The sequence below is a fragment of the Heloderma suspectum genome, chromosome 7, assembly GCF_057233095.1.
Source record: "Heloderma suspectum isolate Gila_16-S chromosome 7, 16-S_ref, whole genome shotgun sequence".
In the NCBI taxonomy this organism is placed as follows: Eukaryota; Metazoa; Chordata; class Lepidosauria; order Squamata; family Helodermatidae; genus Heloderma; species Heloderma suspectum.
In genome coordinates this window covers 114,032,386-114,056,789 of record NC_139464.1, presented here as the reverse complement: position 1 = coordinate 114,056,789, position 24,404 = coordinate 114,032,386, and the positions used below count along the sequence as shown (strand labels likewise).

Sequence of the window (24,404 nt, the reverse complement as noted above, 5' to 3'; positions counted from 1 at the left end):
TGTTCAAATTAGATTGATATTTACAAAATTATGGCTGTAAATAGGAGATGCCCCCATATCGATGAAAGCAAGTACAAGACAAAAATGGCATGTTGATACAAATGGATAGACAAATATGGGTTGTCTATAAACAATTATGTGTACGTAAGTACAAGGGTTGTAGAAGAGGTTAGCATGTGGTTATCGCTTATATAAAGAGTACAGTAAGGGAATTGTTAAGCAAAAGGATTGAACAGTTGATGACATCACTGTCACAGGCATCAATGCTTTTCATCATGTTTGAAACAGGTGGGACTTGCTGTGTTGCATTTTGTTTTGCTCCCACAGTGGACAGAGGTGGTAACCTTGTCCAGTCCACTAGGACATCAGATTCTTTCCAGGCAGAGTGTAGCAGCTTGCCTAACCACCTGAGCATCTTTCATTTGGAGGAGGCATATACAGGACCCTCTTGCCATTGGTAATTGGTTGTAGCCTGGTATGATGTATGGCACCCCAGATGCCGAAACCATTAAAGTGGCACATAAATATCTCGGCATCTGAGTAACACCCATCTCATCCAGTACCATTGACAAGGTTAGGTTGTTTCAAACAAAATCTTCCAGCCAGCTGTTGAAGGGTGATACTGTGGGTCAGCCTGTTAACGAATGGAATCTTAGCAAGTTTTTCTCTACAGGTTTCAAAACCTTATGGCAATGTTATGTAATGAGCAGCATCTTCGTCATTAGCTGTTACAGAGATCGTCTATATTTCTGTTGCTTTTGTGGTCAGGAAATCATCAGCGTAAGAGGAAAACTGTTATCTGTGGAAATGTCTATAACTTGTTCATAACGTTTTTCAGCCACCTCACAAGCCTGAAGTATCCATCTTGTGTCCGCCTGCTTGTGGTTTCCCTTAAAACTGGACAGTCTCTCCTAGTTGATTGTCCTTCGTTGGATTTGGTGATGCCACTAGCAGTCAACCACTTGTATTGCTGTTGCAATATGTCACGAGGACATTGGAGAGGAAGTATTTGCCAGCTTTGTTTTCATCCATGGCAATGAATCAACTCCGCATCTGTGGTAGCTGCACATCAGGTTCATCACTGAGTTTTTGCATTGTCCTCCTCAGACCTATTTCCTGGATCGTGTCATAGCCTTTGTGAATGGACTCCAATGTAACCATAAAAATGACATCCACTCTGGTTGTTTTGTCACTGAAGCATTGTGCCACAGAGCAGAAAAATACCTTGGCATCTTCACCAAATGTCTGGCATCCACAAAGATTGTCTGTGGCTTGAATAAGCACATGGCCATCAATACACACACATTTTCAGATCCAAGTATGGAACCTCATGTGTAGCATCAATGCCAGTAATAGGGAGGTGAATAAAGCCTGCCTTGGGCATGCTCTTCCACTGTCCTCCAGTCTTCACAAACAGTGAAGATTGCTTACATTGCAAGATTGCTTGTGGCATAGGGAGATCTCTCGTGTTAGGACATCAGTTACCTGTATTGTTTGGCCAGCACCTGCTGCACCAGGCAGTTGCTGCATGAGCTTATCAGCCTTGATCATTTACTTTATGTTCTGCTGAGTGGTAAGGGAAGGTGCTGTTGCACTCATGCCCTACTTGTGGGCTTCCTACAGGCAGCTGGTTGGCCACTGTGTGAACAGAATGCTGGACTCGATGGACCCTTGATCTGACCTAGCATGGCTCTTTTTATGTTCTTCACATTTTATTTGTACAATGAAGCAAACGTCTGAGTTTTTCAGTGGATCATGAAATGGGAGAATTGCGCTGATTAATTGTTCCTTCATAATATGGACCGTAATTTGTATTCCTCACTCATTAGCTATCAGCAACTCACTGGTCACATCATCTGGTGCCATATTTCCTGTTGTCAGGGAGACCGGTGGTATGTTGCTATTACCAGGTTCTGTAACTTTTGTAAGTGCTATTTTGAACTCGTCGAATTTTCTCTGCTGCTCAGTGATTTTTTGGCTTTACATCCATCTGTGTTGCATGTCTGTTGTGAAGGGAGACCATCAGAACATATTAATGCAGCTTGGTCGCCATCATCTAGGTTGAGTAAGTGTTTCACAACCTGTAAGATGTGTGATTGCTCAGACCATGTCATACAGAATATATTCCTGGCTTGGTCATTCCATGTGATTCCTATCATTCTATTGTACCTCTTGCAGATTTGGTTTATCTGTTCTGTTGTGTGATTTGCATAGACATGGTTGAATTTTTTTACTTGGCTCATCGTAACTTCCAGCAGTGAAGTCATAATGGACCTCTGATGCTGTACTAGAGTTCTTTCATATCAGTTAGGTAGATGAGACCCCATCTAGCATATTTTGTATGACTGTAGATTGTGAGCCATAGTAGCAAGTCAGTAAACATTTCCAGGTGTAATGTCCAGTTTCCATCCCTTGCAGTCCATATAAAGTTCATATATATAAAGTCAAATTGTCACTGTTGAGCACTGAAATTTTCTGTGGTATGTTTGAACTTTCCCTGCTTCCCTAAAACCAGTACCAGGCTTTCCACCACACTCCAAAGGTCATCTCCATCGGCTTGACCTCTACACTGGAAAGCATCCACTACATTGTGTGACATGTCTAAAACGCTGGTATTTCTAAAACTCAGTATCTACATGTTATTTATAGCATTTTCTTTTCATCTGGTACCCACTTTAAGTGGCCATGTGTCCTGTTTATGCTCCTAACTTTATAAATATCCAATGTGGACATTCCATGCATCACATTATGCACGTGTTTAATTATATGCATAACCATTTTAAAATACAAACGTTAGTAGTGTTCCCTATCAGTTGAGGGTGGAAGGAAATTGCTAAAGGAGCATGGAACAGGGATGAGGAGAGGACACCTTGCTCCTGAGGAACAGCAATGTGGGTGATTAAAAATCAAACCCCAAACTGTAGAATGTTTTGCTGGGAAGTAACAGGATGAAATGTGGGTGATGATACAAGGAACACTGTTTGGTAGCCTTCATTCTCTTCTTAGTTTTGTTTCTTAAGCTAGTATGATCGAAGCAAGAGGTGGAAAACACAGAATTTCCTAGTGCCCCAAGTGTGTAGAGGGAAATCACCCTGCCTTGCTGAATATCCATCCATCTCCTCCGCAGATCACAAACTCCTGTATGTAGAGAGATAGCACTGTGGGGAGAAGGCCATATCAGAACCCTTCTTGCATTCCTCCAGGAAGGCTCTGGTGGTCTTTCAGTGTAGTGCTTGCCTTTACAGTTAAATTGGTCTTTAATTAGAATCAGTAGTGCAAATCCACAGATAGTGTAACAGTTAGAAGGGTTTGTCCAGGTTGGCCTTGTCGTGAAAAAATATGAGGCAGTTGCTTCAGAAAGGGCACATTTTCCCGCCTCCCATCTCCTGTCCCTGCATGCCATTAAACTCCAGGCCAGAGCTGGGAATGGAGCCATTATTTTGATGCTCTGCTTCTGTGCTCCTTGTATTGTAAAGACAAATGGAGGAAGGAATGTGCTTTTCTGAAAGAGAATGTTGGGAGGCATACTCCATGTTAAAAATGGGCCATGTGAACTTCCAACAGACAGGCAGTTTTTCTCAGGATCTGAATTGGGACCAACTCAACAATAAAAAGACAGATGGTACTCAGCTACATACTGTGTAATTAATGTTGACCCTTACACTGATGTATTTGGAACTGGAGCAATAAAACTAGAACCCCTATTTCTCACGTGCATCTTTCCTTTTTGGGTCATCAGGATACAGCATGGGCAATCAACCTGCACCATAACTGGCACAGGCAGCTTCCTTGCCTAAAAATAATTTTGGACAGCTAGCAGGGGTTTGTGGCGCTCATGGCCAGGAGCAGCAGGGCCTGTGGGCCTAGTGTTGGCCCAGTCAGGCTCGTACTCCTTCATGCCGTGGCATGCTCCATAGCTCAGCAGACTAGAGGCAAACGCACCCTAAAGCATGCTGGCCCTGCAGTGGCTTTATTTCCTGGTTTGGGCTTGTTGCAGCTACTGTGATCCAGGTAACCTGATTGGCTTGAGAAATTCCAACAGGGATTATGTAGCGGACAGGTTCATTTCTCCTTCACTTTGCTACTGGCTTCCCAGTAAAGCACACTCAAAAGCACTGAAGTAACATGTTTTGTAATATTATGTTTATATGCATTGGAAGGATTGTAATCTCCACAAATCTTACAATGAACTGATGCCATTAGATGCTTTTATGCTGATGATGCCAGAAAAAGGGTGTTGGGTGCTGTTTGCAATACTTTCTTAGACTTGCAGGTCTGCAGAAAGTTCTTACTGCTCTATATGTTGATGGATATTCTACTTAAGTGGTGTTCATAAGTAAATAATTTGGATTCCTTTCGCCTGAGTGTGTGGTACTGAATGGATTCAGGCCAGCACTTGACTGCTGGCATCCATTGCAACAGAAATCATGAAAAGCTACTAAGTGCAGTGACGTAAAGAAATGTCACTTTTTAAAAACACCCTTTAAAAATAGCTTAAAAGAAATATTTTAACTCTGTTAAATAGTAGCTGTGATATCTTGACAGAAACAAGCACTTAACGCCTTGCTTGCTTAGCTGAAAGCTTTAACTTACTTCTGAAAGCTTTAACCGGGGCTGTATTTTTTACATCCCTTTGTGCACAACAAAATGGATGGCGTTCTCCAACCTTCCTGTTCATCACACCAGAACAAGTACCATTCTGTGGTGTTGCTGATAGAACTCAATGCATGTGCTGGTGTTACCCTTTTTAAACCTAGGTCCCAGATACTTCAGAAACCACCTTCTCCTGTATGAATTTGCCTCAGTGTTCAGATGGGGCACAGAGGCCTTTCTCTATATCCCAATGTTGTTGGAGATATAGCAGACGGGCACAGAGAGGGGCCTTTTTCCATGGTGAAACATAGATTGTGCAGTGCCCTCTGTAATAAACTGTCCAGAGGGAGGCTCTTCCTCCTTGGTAGAATTCAGGAGAGGTTGGGAGAAGAGAGCACAGGCCTCTCTGACATTTGGGACTTGTTCACTGGGAGAAGTTAGTTAGCCTGATTGAGAGAGCAGGTAGGTGATCTGATCATAGCCAGTCCTTGCCACACATATAGTTGTCCTACCCTTTAAATGACCCTAGGGATAGGGATAATGTAGCTAGAAATTGTAATGTTTGTTTCTTTTAGGCGTGTGTGTTTGTATGTCAAGCCTCGCTTTCCATTTGTAAATCTTGTTCTTTTGGTCTATAATTAAAGGAAGCCCCGTTTGGGGATTTTAGTGAGCCTGCGGTGTGATTCCATATTGGAGATTTCTTCCCTGCAGTCCTTGCCCGAGATGCCTTACCCACGACCCAGCTTACTGTGTTCTGCTTTATGAAGTGTAAGAGTGCTCTTGGCCCAGCCAGGGGAATGAGGCAAAATGGAGTGGTGACAATAACCCGACCTGAGCAAAAACTGGCTATATTTCTTTACTGCCAGAGAACCTCCTAGGTCAGGCATCACATCCTCCCTAGGGAGAACCGCCAGGCTCCTTCTCTGCTTTTATTTAGGCATGCAGTGAACAGCTTTTTTTTTTGCCCTGCAGGCCTTTAACCTTTGATGGCTGTGCCATATTGATTTTGATGGTTGTGCTCTGTTATGCTCAACTGTAGTTTATTCATTGCGAAGGCTGCCTGTTGGGACTCTTGCATGAGTCACGGCTCTGAGCTTGCCACCTTCCATCAGGAATGTACACATGCTCAGTGCGTGTGTCTGTACCAGTGGTACAGTACCATTGTATAGTACTTGACACCACACTCTTCCTCCCCCTACCACACTCACTCACTGTATGCATGTTCAGTCATGTAGACAGTGTTAATCTTGTGGCACAATTTCTGAATACACACTTGATAATGTGCATGATAATGAAACTAAATGCTCACAAAGGTATCCTATTCCAAATTGGTAATGTCTGATTATGTTCTTTCTTTCTTTCTTTCTTTCTTTCTTTCTTTCTTTCTTTCTTTCTTGGAATATATATGATTTGAGTGTGTTTTAAATTAATAGATTTTTGTAAAAGATTTGTGTGTCTGCAACTGCTCATGTCCTTTCCAGAATTACATAGTCCACGTAAGCCTCTTGAGTGAATTTCCATATCAGATGTGCGTTCCTGCCTCTACTCAGGCTATGATGAGATGAACACTTGGCTTTCAAATTAGTGTTGTCATGTTGAGAGACCTGGATCAAACGTTTCTAGTGTGGCTATGACTTCGAGAGACCTCTACATCAAAGTGCCTGATAAGATAACATTGGGCACTGTCATCTCTCTATATAGAAACAAATTCCCAGGTGAATTACTGCTTGAGATCCCTCTGAATCTCTTATTTTGGTGGGCTTTTGTTTCCTGTTCTTGTTTTAACTTCTCCCAGACTGTTCTTTGAATTACTCTCTCACCCCGGTGTGGTGTAGCTCTCTTGCTCACATTCTCTATTTAGTGTATGGTGTGCTGTGAAATCTTTCAACCTCCCCAGTCTCCTTTATCCAAAAACCTTGTCTTCAGGTTTAAGGGCATTTATGGCAGCCTTATGAATACATTCACAAAAGCCACTAGCCTGCAAAAAATAAAAAATACTAGCCTATTTATAGATAGAACAAAATAGCAAATGATTTACACAGAAGTCTCATTTTATGCATTCCCAATCCCCGTGCAACAGATGGCAACCAGCCCAATTGCTGCCAGCTGCATCATTGATGTGGTCGGACACTAGAGGGAAGGGAATGAGGTTCTAGCATCGAGCCCTGATCCTGGTAGGCCACATCAAAAATAGGGCTGTGCAGGGACCCGCCCCCGATCCGGCTCGGGCAGATTCTGGGGGGGGCCCAACCCGCTTCGGCCTGAACCCGAAGCAGGTTCCCCCCTCAACACCCCCATGCAACCCCCTAGGTCCTTACCTGGGCCTCCCATGCCGCTGCCACCTTCTCCGTTGCACTGCCTTCACTGCCGTCACCTTCGCCGCTGCTGCTGTCTTTGCCACCGTCTCCTGAGGCCTGGACGCACGGTGACTCTTCTTCTAGGGAGTCGCCTCAGAAGGAGCACAAAGTGGCCCGAAGCAGCCCGCTTCGACTCGGGCTTCGGGCCGAAGCAGCACACAGCCCTAATCAAAAACATATCCCAGTCTGCAGAGAATTCGTGTCACCGATAACTGTCAGGCACATGCTTAAAACCTGATTTACAGTCTATACTATATATGTCTCCAACATAGTGCCCATGAACACCTCATTTGACACCCACCAGTCTCCCTGCCCCTCCTGATTTTTCTTTTATTTCTTAAGCTCTTTAAAAATTATGTTTTTAACTGGGAGGGTGGCATGCTGCAAAGGCAAGTGCTGCCCTCCAGCACCATCGTTATTTAGGTTCAAAAGAGTGCTTTTGTGTTTTGGAGCTCAGGCCCACCTTTGCCTTGTACTAAGGTTCTTGGTCAAGTAACTTTACTTTTTCACTCACCAGTTTGCCTTCTGGAAAATGAGTGTTCTGATACCGAACATGCCCATCATGGCATCCATTTGATGAATGGGCAAAGCACCCCTTGGCAGCCATATTGTGAGAGTGCCCATGACACTCTCAAAACTCTAAATCTGCCCACCAACCCCAAAAGATTGGGGACCCCTAGTCTATACTATAGTCATTTATTTTATTTGTTTCAAGCCCACAAAACATTTACTAGCTTGGCTGCCTGCTTGCACCAATCCTTAATAATGTCGCAATCCAAGTATTGTTCACAAGGCCCTCTCTCAGACTATGTCTAAGCTTATTTATGAGAGAGTACTGTCTGCCCTTATGGAATGGAGTATACTCTCACCTTCACTCACTGCATGAGTCTTGTATGTTCAGCCGCTAAAGCCTTCTGTAACGGGTCAAGTCAGTCTTGTGCTAAGCCAGAAAAGAGAGTACTTGTAAACAAAATCTGCTTTGTGGATTAAATGGAATAATATGGTGGGTGCCTTAAATACAACTCTGGCAGCATGTTATAGGAAGGCAGAGTTTGCTTATTTAAATGTGTGCTCTCATCAGACCTCATTTGTTTTTCTTGTTGGATTATACTTGTTCTCTATTTGCATTTTGCCCCAGGTTTTCTGTTAAGAGGGCTGCCTTAAGGTGGTTGTAAAGGAAACCTTGTTTCCTCAGTGGAGCGGGTTTTGTCTCAAAGTTCTTTGTCCCTGAACTCTGTTAAATAAGATGGTTTGCTTTAAGGCTTTTCTGACCTTTAGAAGCTTGCTTAAGACCTACCTCTTTATGCAGTTTTTCCCTGAGGTGTGATCCAGCCAGTATACTTGAGGTTTTATGGTTGAGCACTGATTATTTTATTGTTATGTTATTACATCAACCACTTTGATACTTTTATATTATAAACTTGTACAATAACAAATATGACACTGAATAAAATACCATGTTGAACTACCACAGGGTGAGCTCCCAAGGTGGGGATATAAGCAGCCCCAAACAGAAGTATTGCTATTTCCTGACCAGTAAATCATATTCTCTATAGAACTTGCAAAGGAAGGAAAACAATCTGTCTCTAACTCACTGTGTTATGAAACCACATTATCTATTTTTAGGCTAATATTCTGTTCTTGCTGCACAAACTTGTTAATAACAATCAGTGATTGCTGTCATGTAGAAGGATTGAAAGTTAGGTGCTTGATAAATGAAGAACCTGATTGAGTTCATGCAAAGGATTATGCATACGGTTTCCATCTTCTGAATTCTAAAACCTACTTGCCATAAAACGTAGCCAGGGCCACTGTCCTGAGAACTGCACAACTGTGGGGTAGCACAGATGTTTTGGTAGTTCATCCACATAGCCTGCACATTTCTGGGGCACCAGATGCTTGGAGAAAGTAGCGCCTGCTCCAGAACGTTCCTAATTCCATCCGCCATTTCCCAGTGGTGATTTGTGTACAAATGGTGATCATTATTGCCGGACTGTCAATTTAGGAGCCTTGTACCAGATCCTCAATTCTCTGTGATGTTGCAGGGCATGGGATGGAGGTGGGAATAAACACATACCCAGATTGAAATTCTTGGTAAGTACTATATTCTGTGCTCCTGTGCAACTTCAGCATATACACGGCCCTGAGCACTAGTAGTGTTGGTGAATGATCTTCTTGCATGAATGGGATAAGCAATTACCTTCCATTTTGTTTCTTCGTCTCCCTCCCTCCTATGAACCAACTAGGTTTTTATATAAATTTGGCAGATGGATGAGCTCCGCTCGGCTCCATCGTTCCAGTACTTGCCAGAATATAACTTAAAGGTCACTCTGTGGGGCACTTTGCCTATTTTGTAGGAACAGTATAAAAGCTTGGAGTAAAATATTTACTTGATATTAGCACAGATTTAGCATGGATTCCTATTCCTAAATTGTAGGGTGGCTCTGGAAATGCCTTACTAGTAATCTGGGTAAGGCTTGGTAATTTCATGCCACTTCTAATCAAGGTAACCATTTTATTGTTTCATAGGTGTAGTGGCAAGAGTGTTGGACTGGGAGCTGGGAGATCCGGGTTCTAGTCCCCACTCAGCCATGGAAGCTCACTGTGTGACTTTGGGCCAGTCACAGACTCTCAGCCCAACCTACCTCACAGGGTTGTTGTTGTGAGGATAAAATGGAGAGGAGGAGGATAATGTAAGCCGCCTTGGGTTCCTTGCAAGAGGAAAAAAGGCAGGATATAAATGCAATAATATAAATGCAATAATAAATAAGCTTTGTGGAGCTGACATCTGTGTGCATTTTAAGATACAAGTTGAAGACAGAAGTCGTTTTTTAAAGTGTGTTAAAGGTGGTTCGTTTAAATGTGCCTTCACGGCCCTGGAAACTCAACTTTCTGTTCGAGTATGAGCTCTGAAGAAAATAGTTCTGCAGGTTTCCAGCATGTTTGAGGAAAGCGGATAGGGCAAGCACTTCTTCAAGATAATCTTCCCCCAAACATGTGCTACAACTACCTTTTTAAACATTAAAGACTTGCGGGGCGGGGGGGGGGGTACACGATTAACAGCTATGGACTGGTTGTACGCAGATGCTGCTTTTTATTCTTTTTTTTAACTGCCCATCTGAAGCAGGAGCTGGGATAGGACCAAGACTGACAGTTGATCTGATGTTCCAGGTTCACACAGCAGATAAAGAATTCACTGTGACTGCCATTAAGTCTGTTACAGGTGCTTGTAAGACACTGTGTGTTAGGCATATGTGTGTCTTACAATATAATGTCTCCTTAAGGGATTATATAGTCTGAAGTGATGGTGCTTTATTACATGTGCTTGCATATTCATTCCGAAAGGGACTGATTATTCCAAACAGAGGCTGTAGCAAGTATCAGTTAAACACTTTGCACCTCATCCAAAGTTACCTGATGATGGAAAGAAATGGACTTCAATGAGTTCTGAAGCAGAACAGAGATGGTGTGATTAAGTTGGAGTAAAAGGTCTGGACTCGTCTAAATCAGCCTTGGTTCAGAGATGTTGATTTTCCCAAGATCAGATTTTTTTTTCAGTCCAGAACAGACATTTTCGGAGAGTTGAAAGTGGTTTGAAAGAGATTTCACTTACCAGGGTGCAGGTAGGCACACTTCTCTTGGCCCCACTGTTGCCTCTACTCAGTGAAACAATACAAAAACATATAAGCCTGCAAATGCAGGATGAGCATACACAGCATGAGAATCGATCTCTCTTTCAAACTGCCTTTAGGGCGCAATCCTATGTATGCTTAGGCAGAAATAAGTCCTACAATGCCCAGCATGCGCTCGACACCTATGCTGGCTGGGGCATGCTGGGAACTGTAGGACCTATTCCTGTCTAAACGTGCATAGGATTTGTGCCCTTAATTCTCTTTAACAGACAACAACAAAACCTGTCTGCCTCCAGCTGAAGTTTCTAGGTCCTGCTGTTCTTTCCATAACCCGCATGACTGGAAACTCCAGGAAGTGGATATAAAGAGATAACAGAAGAACACTGTTGTGGTAAAAGGGCATAAACTTTCTGGAAACTGAGAGAGGGGATTTTAAATGTTCCAACTTCATAACGTTACCCTTCAATCAGTCACGTCTACAGCAGATGTTAACACTGAAGAGCACATTTCTGCCCTCTTTGATTCTTGAATAAAACAAAAGCTAATTTGAAGCAGATTTGTTATATCTTTCTTTCATGCCAGCTCGCAACCCACTTCCTTATTTTGTTGACTGACACAGCTGTAGATGATGATAGAACCACAAACTGTCGTTTAAGATCTTGCAGATGGTCGAGCATAGACTATACATGATGTTGCTTAAGGTACCTAACTTAACAAGATGGCAAAATATTAAATAGATCGTTATACAGTAACCTCTTTTTTATAATGTCTGTTAAACGTTTACAGTGTAAAATGCACACTGTGCAAATATTCAGGTCTTTTATCAGTGTTTGTTTTTGGATATTTGTTTTATTCCAAGACTTTTTATTTATTCAGTTTGTCAGGGGTGGGCAAGTTGTAGTCCTCCAAATGTTTTGGCCTACAACTCTTCTCAATCATCCCAGAATGCAGGACACAGAATAATAGGCTCAAGTGACAGGAAGCCAGATTCCGGCTGAACATCAGGAAAAACTTCCTGACTGTTACAGCAATACGACAATGGAACCAATGACCTAGGGAGGCGGTGGGCTCTCCCACACTGGAGGCATTCAAGATGAAGCTGGACAGCCATCTGTCAGGGATGTTTTGACTTAAATTCCTGCACTGAGCACTCGATGGTCTTATAGGCCCCTTCCAACCCTACTATTCTGTGAATTCCATCATCCCTCACCATTGGCTATGCTGGCTAGGGCTGATGGGAGTTGTAGGTCAAAACATCTGGAAGGCCATAAGTTGCCCACCCCTGGTTTAAGTACGCACTCTGTACTTGAATTTTACATTGCTGGCTTCTGCATCAGGTCTGTAATATGATCCCCCAGGTTTTATGCAGTCAGTGAGAGGAAATTAATAAATGTATTAAAAGGCATGAAGCTTGGACATTTTTTAAAGCATTAAGTTTTTTCAGGGCCTTGGTGAAAATAATCCCGGTGGTGCATGTGTGTGAATGCATTCTCACCCCCACACACAGAAGTCTAAAACATTTTGTATTCCTGTGCATAGCCAATAATTTACCAGTCACTGGAAGATAGATGTAGGGCACTTTTACTCCATAAGAACAGTTTTTCCATGGGTTCATCCTTCAGCACTGCTGTAATGTTTAAAGGCTGGCAGCTGCACACAGGTCCTTCCATGAAACGTTCACCTCTGCCTGCCAGCAGTTTAATGATAAGGCCCTGTGTGCAGTAACCACCTATGTGGTTACTGGCCTTTAAATGTTGCATCAGCGGTGTATGATGAACCCATAAGAAAAGTTCCTCCACAGCACTAATTCAGTGTTTAAACTTTAAAGGATACTGGAGGGAACATGAGTCTGTTGCTGGGAATATAGATACATACCGGCATGTTGAATTTCTTCACTTGTAACAGAACCTCCCTTTGTATATAATCAGAACTGGCATAATAAGGTGTTTATGGAAAATGTTAAGAACTGTCCTGGAAAGCTGTATTGTAGGGAGATTGCTGGAGCAAGTTTTTAGCTGGATTTGCGTTTGTGTGTGTTTTCTGCAGTCCGTGACCAGCTTCTGCTGCTTCTGTATGTGGTGTGGATGGCTAGTGTATTTCACTTGCAGGCTCGTGCTTTTGTGTTGGTCATTTCATTGTATTTCTATGTAACTTTAATTGTAAGCCACTTCAAAATCCATAGGAGCTAGGAAGCAAGGTTAAAAATCTCAAATGTATCAAAGTAAAGTCCAGTGGCATTGCTAGTGAAAGCATGCATATGCTTGCACCCAAATCAGGGATGGGCAACTTGTGACCTCCAGATGTTTTGGTCTACAGCTCCCATCAGCCCTGGCCAGCACAGCCAATGGTGAGGGATGATGGAAGTTGTAGGCCAAAACATCTGGAGGGCCAGAAGTTGCCCACCCCTGACCTAAGCAAAGAGCCGAATAGATCAAAAGCATAACTATTAGATTAATGTGGAGTATAGAAATGTATAGTTTCTCCAGCAGAATAAAGGAAGCAAGATATCCTCATGTGTACACACTTAACCCTGACAAACCTGGCACAAGTGTCTGATTTGGAAATGTGGCCGACAAAAACTGTGTGTGTGAAGAAAAGCTTCCCATATGCGTCATTTGACTTCCAACGGCTAACATGGGTTGGTGCATGAACTGCTTAGCTGCATACCTACATTGGTTGGCCAGGTTTTAAATTTAAGTCAAATCCTCTGAGGTAGTGTTAAAGCCATAGGCTGTGATGCTGAATGAAGCTCCATGTAAAGAGGCAGTGTTGTACCTCCAAAATGCTGCTGTGATGCTGGGGGACAAATTGGGGGAGTCCTTCACCTTCATGTCATGTTTTTGAGCAGCCAGGGGCATCTCCAGAGGCTGTAGCTGGAAATTAAGTTTGGAACCAGATAGGCCAGCCTTCCCTGACCTGGCGCCCTCCAGATATGTTGGACTATGGTGTCCATCATCCCCAGCCACCATGGAGATTGGTGGAATAATGGGAGTTGTAGCTTGACCCCTGTTGTTTTGATAGCTGGATTAACTAGGAAGTCTTCTCCTGAAGTATCAAGTCTATGTATTTTACAAATGAACTTTATTTTAAGTGCAGGTTCTTGGAGAGCTTCCTCGACCCATGGCTTCTGTCATTGTCCACCTGAGAAAGAGAATCAGTCTTTAATTGTCCACGCTTCCTCCCCACCCCTTCCAGGAAGCATACCGCAACTGGCCTGTGTATAATATCACTTTCACAGGACCACCATATAACAACCCAGAATGTGCAGAGCTGGTTAAATGCTTCATTCAGTATGTAGGTGTGAAGCCTTTAAGTGGGACAGGTGCACCTGTGGTTCATTCTGGGTGTGATCACACCACCTATAGATTTGGCCCCCTTTGAGGTGTGTGTTCAAACTTCATGGCCACTGTAACTGTATGAGGATAGGTTCTACCCCGTGTTTGAGTCATGAGACATTGAACAGGAAGAACCCTGATGCTACTTGCGAAGGAGCATAAGCTAATGTCGTTCTGTAGCCTCTCATTCCATTCCGTTTTGGCCTCATCCCGTTGCAAAACCTGTAAAAGCAAAGGATTGATTGCCAAATCCTTGTGTGGAAATAATTCGAATAGCCAGTGAACTTGGGGTTTGGCTGACTTTTAGACTTAAATCCATAGTGATTTTGCATTGTTTATTCTACCCAGTTCAGGTAAAGCAGGAGTGGGAAACGTGGTCCTCCAGATGTTGTTGGATTCCAACTCCCATCAGCCCCAGCCAGCATGGCCAGGGGTCAGGGATGTTGGGAGTTATACTCTAACAATATCTCCATGGTCACAGGTTCCCTACCCTGAGGTAGAGCAGAATTATATTTCCGATTTTGTCAAGTAAATGAGATTGCTTAACCTCCTGAAATATATATCTATTGTATCCAGTGGAAAAAACCAGGCTAATGTATGTGTGGCAAATCACTATCAGGGCAGTTAATATGGATTATCCAGTGTAGCCTGCCATGTACCAATATCCTGAATAAGCAAGTCTTGTTAGTAGTAACTCCTTAACAAAAAAAGTGGATATTTGGAAGATTCCAGGATGGCTGTCTTGAATGTTCTCCATTATTGCCCATAATCCAAACTCTCCCAAGTAGGAATTGTAGATTCTGTATCGTTGTTGCCTTGTGCTTTCCTACACTAAAGTTACTACTGTGCTTGTATCTTCCGACGTTCCCAGAATTCTCCAAAAACAATCCCATCAGTAGGTTATGCACTCTCTTTCCTGAGGATTCTATTTACTTGCTTCCCAAGTTTATATGTCACATTTCTGGCAAAGTACTGTAGTTCAGTTTTAAAATAGTGGTGTACAGTATAAGAACAGTTTTGTGTCTTCCCTTATCTCAGGTGTTCGGGATGCATGCCAGCATGTTGCTAAAAATGTAATAAAATAATAAGCCCCCTTATTATTGTTTTTAATCTCTTCAAATGGATTCTACAGAGGAGAAATCTGCTTCCAGAAAATGCGCCGGCTACAGGGAACTTCCAGGGGAAGATCTGCCTTGGAGGCCCTGTCCACACAGTATTGGAACTGTTAATGTAGTATGTGTGTTTCTTTTGCTGAGTGTGCCAAGAAGATGTCTACAATTGTAATATCCATTCTTTTGGGCAGGAAAAGCCCTATCCACATAGCTTGATGGAAACACTATTGAATCTGCAACATGTATAGTTAGAGCTGGAATCACAGTAGTGTGATCTTAGCTCTTACTGTGTGTGCTCTGTAAACCCTGACATTTCACAAACCCTCGTACACCCACCTATTGTTCCTTTTTAAGTGAAGTGTTAAGTTTTTTAGGGAGCAACCCTATGCGGATAGATGGCTGCCTCCGAAATCGGAGGCAACCACCTATCCAATGCACGGCGGGAGGAGTGCGGGGGCATCGTCTCCTCTGTACTCCAGCTGCCCTGCATTCATGGCCAGACAGCTGATTTTGGCTTTCTAACCACAGCACGTTGGAGAACGGGGTGGGAAGGCTGGACGACACATAGGAAGTGTCATACCGGCACTTACGAACTCCCCGCCCTGCCCCGGGAATGCCCACTTTTGCCTCACTCCGCACTGCTCTTCTGAGTGTGGAGCATGGGAACGATCCACACCGCCTACGAGGGGGTGGAGGAGGGGGTGGGGAGGCAGTTCTCCGGGAACCGACCAATCCTATGGCCCTCTAGCCACTGTCTAACCACTTTCTAGCCACTGTCTAGTGGCCATAGCGTTGTGCCCTCATACTCTTGAAACTTGTTCACACGTGCATGTTTACTACAAATGATGGCTTGCTTGTATGTGTGAGCTGTCACAGACTTAACACCATAGGGGTTACCTTAGATGGCTTCACATGCTATGCTTTTCAATGGAATCAAATACATGTTAACAAACACATTTAGTTTATAAGTCATCCATCAACTATTGAATGAATAAGTGATATACATACATGCCAGAACCAGCTCTGTTACCTTAGGTACTGAAGTTCAGCTATATGTTAGCTAACTTCTCATGAGTACTGACGTTAGCTAACCTGTTCACTAAAGGTCAAGTTCAACACTGTGCTATGATTTCAGATTCTCTTTTATAGCATGTTGACTTGGTGTTAAAAAGGGGTTGTAAATAGCCACTCACCCATGGTGAACAAGGATTGCCTCTGTGATACCAGGCACTGACGCTTTTGAAAGCTGCAAGGAAACTGGTTGTATTTTTCTTTAGGCTGTTAATATGCCCCAAATATTTGTCACCAAACCCAATTCACGTTGCTGGTTTTGACGTATAAAGCCTTAAATGGCTTAGGACATGGCTCCCTAAAGGGATGCTTCTCCCTGCATTAGCCTGCCTGTGACTTTAGATCTGCTGCCCAGGCCTGTTTGGTTATACCATCACCAAGTCTGGACTTCCAGAACTAGTAATAAGGACTTCTTGGTGTTGGCACCATGCCTGTGGAATGCCCTCTCCCTGGAAGTTAGATTGGTGCCACCATTGGTTAGTTTTTGAAAGCAGGTGAAAATTCTTTCTGCAAGGCTTTTTGATTAACAGTTGGGCATATTCAGAGTGAAGTAGTTAAAGGGCAGTGTGTATTGAATTTGACACTGACTGACTTCTGGGTATTTTATTGTATTTTATGATTATTGTATATTGTGATCACGTTACAATCGTTTTACAGTGAAGAATGGCATATTAAAAACATTCTAAATAAAAAAAATTATCAGACAGAGGTGGGTGAGTGTGTGTGTGTCTATAGATAGGAATGTATGCATACATGTATAATTGTAGGCTGATGGCTGTTGTGGATTATTGCAAGTCTGCTTTAAGAAATTGTCCTTGAGAGAAACTTAGGACCAAAAATGTATTGGAACATTAAGGCTCATGTATGGACAAAAGATACAAAAGGCATTGCTTGGTTCCCTGCTCACTGTTGTTGAGGTCTCATGTGCCACATTAAGAGACTTACGTTTTATAGTGGATGAGAGTGAGGTGGACTACCCACTGTGCAATACGAAGATCAACAATAAATGTTTGCATCATTGTCTAGAAAGAGAAGGGCTGTGCTGTGGAGACTTTAGAACTCATGGGCCTTCAGGAATGCACAACTGTGGGAACTATTTTGCCAGTGAGTTTAAACCATCAAAGCTGGAAATCTGCCAGCCTATAAAACTCTGTCCCATAATGGCTTGAGCATTTCCTGATATGATTCAGAAAGAGTTTTCCCCATTAGCTACCGACGATACTTTACATGTCAGTGGTTCATAAAGGGCTAAAGTGATTAGAAATGCTACTTGCTGTGTGGTGTCTGTAATCTTTCCCTTACAGATGACATGGCTGTTGAAGATCAGTAATCTGAAAAAGCAAATCTGTTCCCAGAAGATTCAGAATTTTCTCCTCTAATAAGTATGCTGGAGACTTTAAATAACTTGAACTTTACATTTAGAGTGATGACAATTATGTGCATGTTGCTAATGGAATTTGATTCTATTACATTTAATGAGAGCAGCAATAATGATTTTATGTAGACCTTAAAACATTGCTAAGGGAAGGACCTAACTTCTGAATAAGGAATTAACATGTCTGTGTAACTTGCTAGACTGTTTGAAACATGCAATGAAAACAACAGGATGTCAATAAGAGTATATGTATGGGTCAAACTTTTCATGCATTAAAAACAATCACAGCCTTTAACATTATTTCTATAGGAACCTTTTAAGAAGTTGCATAAACAATCCTAACCTTCCTGCGCTATCCATGACCCTGTTTGCTCCCTTGCCCCAAATCTGCAGCTTGTTTAATCTCTTTTCCCCCTGCCTCCCATAAATGTATATTGTACAGGCTTGAGGATTGCCACTTGCCCAGTAACCTGTGGAATATTCCCCCAAGTGTCTAGGCAGGAAGACTTTTGTAAGCCTGGTTCTTTTTTTTTTCAGGCCATTAGCATTCCTTAAATAACTGACAGGAATATATTTGGGATATATTTGTGGGCTAGTAACTTTTGTTGATTTGTTTACAAGGGTGATACTGTCAATCTGTTACTCAGACCGCTTTAGTGCGCATTGAACAAAGATTGCACTTGACTACAGGGTTATATCCAGCGTGCCCTGCTGCTGACGGACACCCAGCAGTTAATGGCAGAAGGGAAGTTTGTACAGGAGACTTTGTGGTCTCATTAATAAGCTAGTTCAGCATACTTGCTAAAATAACGGAGCTATGAACCAAGCAGTCCCCAGTTCAAATGTCCCTTCTGCTAGGAACTCAGTAAGTGGCCTTCAGCAAGGCACTATTACTCATCTTTGGTTCCTATTCTCCACCCATCTGCAATATATGGATGATAACTTGGGTTGATACACTTATAGAAACATTCTCTATTAATACAGGATATTTGCACATTGTTAATCGCCATTCACAAGTGTTCATTGCCATTCACAAGTGGGAACTGCAAGAAAAATGTTGCATTTTGGAGTGTTCCTGTTTAGTGTTCCAGTCAATTAGCGATGCCCAGCTCTAGGATACTCCATTCCAATTCAGCTTCCCACCCAGTTTTCTGGCCAGTTTTTTTTACTTTTGCAAACCTCAAATCTCCACCAAATCTACCAATCCCTCCATCGTGTGCGTGACTGGTGCCATTTTGGCTCCATGGCATTGGCACTCGCACTGGAATATCAGAAATAGAGTAGAGGATGTATCTTCTCAATTTTGCCCTGTTATATAAAGAGGCGTGTGGCTAAAAATATTTGATTAAACAAGCTACTCTTGTTGGAAAAAAGTCAAATATGACAGCTATCAAAGAGTGCACCTAGAAGAGCAGAAATTATGCAAAGTTTCATAAGAGAAAGGAATATGTCCAGATAGCGCATGGAATTGCATCACTCCTTTTTTTTTTTTTAAACCCCACAACAAGAGTTTGTCAGCTGTCGGAAAATGGGTAAGTCTAGATTCTGCCCTACCAAAACCTTCCTAAATAAAATCAGGCATTTGTAAAGCACATATCAAGTATTCAAAGCATTTCATGTAATCTTGGCAATCCTTACAACAAGCCCTATAAGGTGGGCCAGCTCCTTTTCCTTCGATTTTAGATGGTATTTTCCCCTGGTAACCACCCGCTATGGCTTGGATGGCCATGTGTGTGGGTAGGTATATTTGGAGACCGGCGATCCTTCAAGTAAACCGGTCCCAAGTTGTAAAGGGCGTTGAAGGTCAACACCAGCCCTTTGAATTAGACCCAGAAATTAACTGGGAGCCAGTGCAGTTGACAAAGCACTGATGTGATGTGATAATAGCACCAGCCCCGGTTGGCAATATTGCCACAGTATTCTGAAGTAACTGCAGTTGCCAAGCTGTCTCCAAAAGGTATCCCCATGTACAACACATTACAGTGGTCTAACCTGGAAATTACCAGACCATGGATAACTGAGGCCAGGCTATTTCCGTCCAGTTAGGGACCCAGCTGCCACAGCAACATAAACTGTTTTTCTAAGCTGTGTGTTAATGTAACTTCATGTTTTAAATATATTCTGTGTGTTTGGGTCTTCATGAAGATACTAGCTACAAAACCCAGAAAACCAAAGTATTTTTATCCCTCCTAAAAGAGGCTTCCTTTATCAACCAAAACATTATCTCTAATCTCTTCTTTGAATTTTCATTGTAACATAACTCTTCATTTCTCTCTCTCTCTCTCTCGTTAACGCTACCCAGTAGCATTTGTATTCGATGTCTGTAGACATAATTTATGAGCAAGGCAAAAGTTTGTAGTGGTGTTTTTCGCTTTACTGTTTTCAAAGTATCTGTCAGTGACTCAGACTTTCACCATCATCTTGGGGCCAGTCAAATTATGCCTCACTGTTTCAAAAAACAGCTCATAGTGGTTTATCTGGAGTTCTCGGGGATATCCTATTCAGGCAGTTCACAGGCCCAAACCTGCTTGGCAGCAGAAGTTTTTATGTGACTCAGGCCTGCACGTTCGTTTCCATAGGGAGGCAGCTGCAGTGTACTGTCAGGCTCAAATCACTGCTCATCCATGAAGCCCACTGCGTGGTCCTAAGCAAGTCAAGGTATTGCCAGCTTCCTCCAGTGCAGACATTATTGTTGACTGCTGGCGATTTCACTGTGATGAGGGGCAATCCATGCGGTAAGGCAGAGTGGTCACATCAAGTGAGTGCTGTGCAGTGGCTGTTGCAAGTGGGTTAGACCTGATTTGTAACATGGTGGCTGATGCTTGTCAACAGGGCTGGGCAGATGGGTGCATTTTAATCTAAGGATATTGCCCTGCTTGCTTGTATTTTGGTGTTGCTGACTAGTTCCTTTTGGTAGGAGAGTGCAGTTTGCCATGAGCTGCTCAAGTCTTCAATCTTAGTCCACTGGGCCGCTATTCTGGACATAGAGGGAGGGCTTCTTCTCACATTTCATCCCCCCCCCCCGCATTTCTTGCTTTATGGTACCAATTTTGCAGCTCTCTCTAATTTATTGCTAATCAGTAGTAGCAGTTGTCTGGCTGTATGTGGGTGGGGTCTGGTCCTTTAGCTAGTTGTAATATCTGTTGAATTAAAAAAAAAAAAAACAGCTACTGTTTGCGGTTCCATTCTTATGCAGGCAAGGTCACAGCAGTACCTTTTCAGTGGTGGCCCCTACTTGCTCTGGAATTCCCTACCTGGGGAACACAGAGCCTTCCATCCTTTATGTTCCTTCTGCTGCTAGCTCAGTGAGGCACTCAGTGGACTAGGTGAATCTATTGTCTCATTGGTCTTCGAACCTAAAGCATTTGAACTAAAACAAGTGTACTACTACTACTTTTTAAATACAAAAATGTATCTTAAAAGCTTTATTTTATCTGTAATGTTCCCATGGACACAGTGGAAAGGCCAATAGATTCTGACAGTAATATGATATGCTTATGTGTTCAGTAACCTTGGTAAGACACCTTATTGGCAAAGAGCTTAAGAAACTAAGGAAGTTGTAAAACATTTTTGTATGTGCAAACCGTAGTGGTGGTTGGAACTTTAGAAATCGTGGGTGAACTGTCTGTTAGGCTGAGAAAGGGGAACCTGTTTTTGTTTGCTCAGGCATGGTATTTGGCTAGGAATTTACTAGAAGGCCAAGCTCCATTCTATATGTCGCATTGTAATAACAAAACTGGATCTACCATGAGTAACAAAAACCCCATCCTCCTCCTGTAGCTCTGTATATCCAGGATGGCGTCCAGCTTGTGAAATGGCCATTTCTCCAATGTTAATAGATTTTCACCACTTGTTTGGCCACCACAAGGGCCGTGAAGTGTTTTAGTGTGTATATGCAGGAAGAAAAGGTTTTTCTTGGTTCTGTTCTAGTGTGTTCTGTGGGATTCTGGAACATCTGCATTGAGAGCAGGGGCCATTTGTATGCTATTGCTTCTCAGACCACTTCGGTGGTGATAGAATAGCAAGAGCGCGTTAGACAGGAAACGTTGCTGCCTTAGCCCTTCCCATTAGATCTTGCTATTCTCGGGATCAACGTGGTATGGAAATGGCAACCATTCTGCTCCTGTAACATAAGAACTGACTCTCAGACGGCATGTTTGCTGCAAGCCTATTAATCCTTCTCGGTCTAAATAGTCATTAAATATTCCACCAATGGCTTCTCTTCCAGTGGAAACCGATCTTGCCCAGATCTTGTGTGTGTATGTGTGTTTCAGTGGGTGGAATTATGGCAGTGAGCTCGATGTGGGGGTGCATATATTCAGGACAGAGATATGTAAGGCAACCTGGAATGAATTTGGGGCAGAAAATTCTAATTTGTATTTCAATCCAGATTCTTCAAGAACATAAGACACTACTAAATTTGGAGACAGGCTAGATCTTGCAGACTAAATCTTGCAGATTCATACTTAAATATTTGTTAAATTGATAGGAAATAATTTAGGGTTGTTTTTTTAAAGAAAAGATGTATCTTAGAGTATTTTCAAAAACATTTTGAAATGTTAAAGGTTGAATTAGTCCCTTCTACCAAATATCAGCTGTGGGTGGAAATTTGTTTTGGGGTTACAGGAAAAATGGAAATTTCAGGAAGCCCCATATTTACTTTTGGTTTCCTCTGAGCCCACTGTCCTGCACCTGGGCTCCTACCATGTTTGGACACAATGGTTTGATCCTTGGAATATCCAAACTTGGCTTTTCCTAGTATATCCAGTTCCTTTTGGCAGATGATATTTAAACAAACAAAATAAATAAAACCAAAGATCCTACTAAATCTCTCAAAGAAACATTTGTAGTCAGCTATAAGCATTTCAGTTTTTGGGCCACATAGTTAATGGGCAGTTTATGCTGCCAGCCTTGGAGATGAGGGTAGGGGGTGGGAGGAATGACAAAACACATCCTGTTTGCCTGAATCTTTGGTCTCTGCAATGGAAGTACATGCAGGGCTTAACAAGCAGCCTACCGAGCTGTGTATTCTTCAAACTAGAGAGGCAAATTCAGTAATGAAGTGGTACATCTAATGCTTGGTTGTTTCATTTAAGAATGAAAGGTTATTCATAGTAATTAGGCTGTAGTAAAAAAAGAAAAGAAAAAAGGGTAGACTGTTTTCGAGTCTGGTTTAGACAAAATGAAACTCAGCATTGCATCAGATACAGTGTTAAGAAAGCACTGGTGCATACACGGGATTTTTGCTCCCTCTTGCTTGTCGTCTTGAGGAAGATTAAATTCAGGTTTGCCGCTGCTACATTATCATTTTAAAAAGTTGTTTTATGATAATTATTGTAAGCAGCTTTGGATGCTTTGGGTAGAACAGGAGGGTTTTTAAAAATACAAATACCAAGCAATCCTATGGCCGCTAGACAGTGGCTAGACGACCATAGGATATGCCATTTTCCGGGAACTGACCTCCCCCAACTTCCACACTGCCTCGGAGGGAGCACGGAACAGCCCTATCCTCTGCGCTCGCAAGAGGAGCGCAGAGCGGCCGGAAAGGGGCGTGGCTGGGGGTGTTCTGGGGCAGGGAAAGTGTTGCTGCCTGCACAACACATCCTATGTGTCGTACAGTAGCCTTCTTCCCCGCTCTGTGCTCCCGTGGCTAGACAGCCACAATCAGCTGTCTAGCCGAAAAAGCAGGGCAGGAGAAGCATGGTGGGAACGATCCCCTCTGTGCTTCTCCTGCCCTGCTTTGGGTAGGCTGTGAGTTCGGAGGCGGCCGCCTATCTAGATAGGACTGTGCCCTAAATAATAGAATCACAGGGTTGGAAGGGGCCTACAAGACCATCAAGTCCAACCCCCTGCTCAGTGCAGGAAGCCTGATTCCCAGGCAGTCTCCCATCCAGGTACTAACCAGGGCTGGCCCTGCTTAGCTTCCGAGATCAGGCACATCTGTCATTTTTCTCCTGCAGAGGTGAGCCTGAGTTAGAGTTGCTCTGGGAAGTGTGTGTTGAGGGGTGGGTGAAGGTGAATTATAATGTCACTGATGTTGGCCAGTCAGTGTTCGCACAGCCAGTTTCTGCTGCAAACATGCATAGCAGCTCTGCTGCTCAAACTGTTACATTTGTAGACAGCATTAGCGAATTTCATTTTTAAAGATCAGCTGAAAGAAAGTTCTGCCTCAGTACAGTATGTTCTTTGGCGCAAAATCAGAAACTAACAAATCACATGCCTCTGCCTTAAGTGCTTTCAGGAGATGCAAAATCTTTCTGAACAGGTAGTGTTTGGAAGGTTTTAGAAATCCTTCATTTTTTCTGTGTTTGAATAGATTCTCTCATTCAGTGAGTTGTAGATCTTAAGAGTGGGTGGATTTGGATTATGAACCAGTGTTGGAAAAGTAATTAAAAACACACACACACAGACACACAATAATAAATCTTGTTTCTAGCAGCACAGTTACAAAAAGTTTCTGCTCAACTTTAAGAATGGACAGTAGTAGAGACTATGATGGGATTGTACCTACCTACCTACATCAACCGGCATCACACTCTGGGAATGTTGGGAATTCCTGATACAGAATTTTTAAAGCACTGATAAAAATGCATGTATTTTAATTCAAATCCATGTAAAACAGCCTTCTTTTTGTTCTTTTTCCTTGCTGAGATAGCATTTCTGCTTCTGTCTCTAAGCCATTTACCACTGGGTGACACTGTTCGACTATATATCCTTGTGACTCACAAAAGCAAAGCTAAAAAAGCATCCTTGAACTTCATCATCATTATTTGTGTTACAGATACTATCGTGTCAGGGGCTGATAATTTACCCATCCTTGTTCTAATTTTAAAACTATCTAGAATAATCCCATTGATTAATTTTCTATGATGTTCTTTTCAGCATTAAAATTCTGAAGCAATCTGCTAGCTAGGAGAGATTTGTACAGG

At 42.6% G+C, this 24,404-nt stretch overlaps 1 protein-coding gene across 3 annotated transcripts in view; it reads left to right on the top strand.

Moving 5' to 3' along the window:
- The window catches only part of FAM107B (family with sequence similarity 107 member B), a 69,201-nt gene that overhangs the window by 18,991 nt on the left and 25,806 nt on the right, over positions 1-24,404 (top strand). The gene's annotated exons all lie outside the window — the stretch shown is intronic.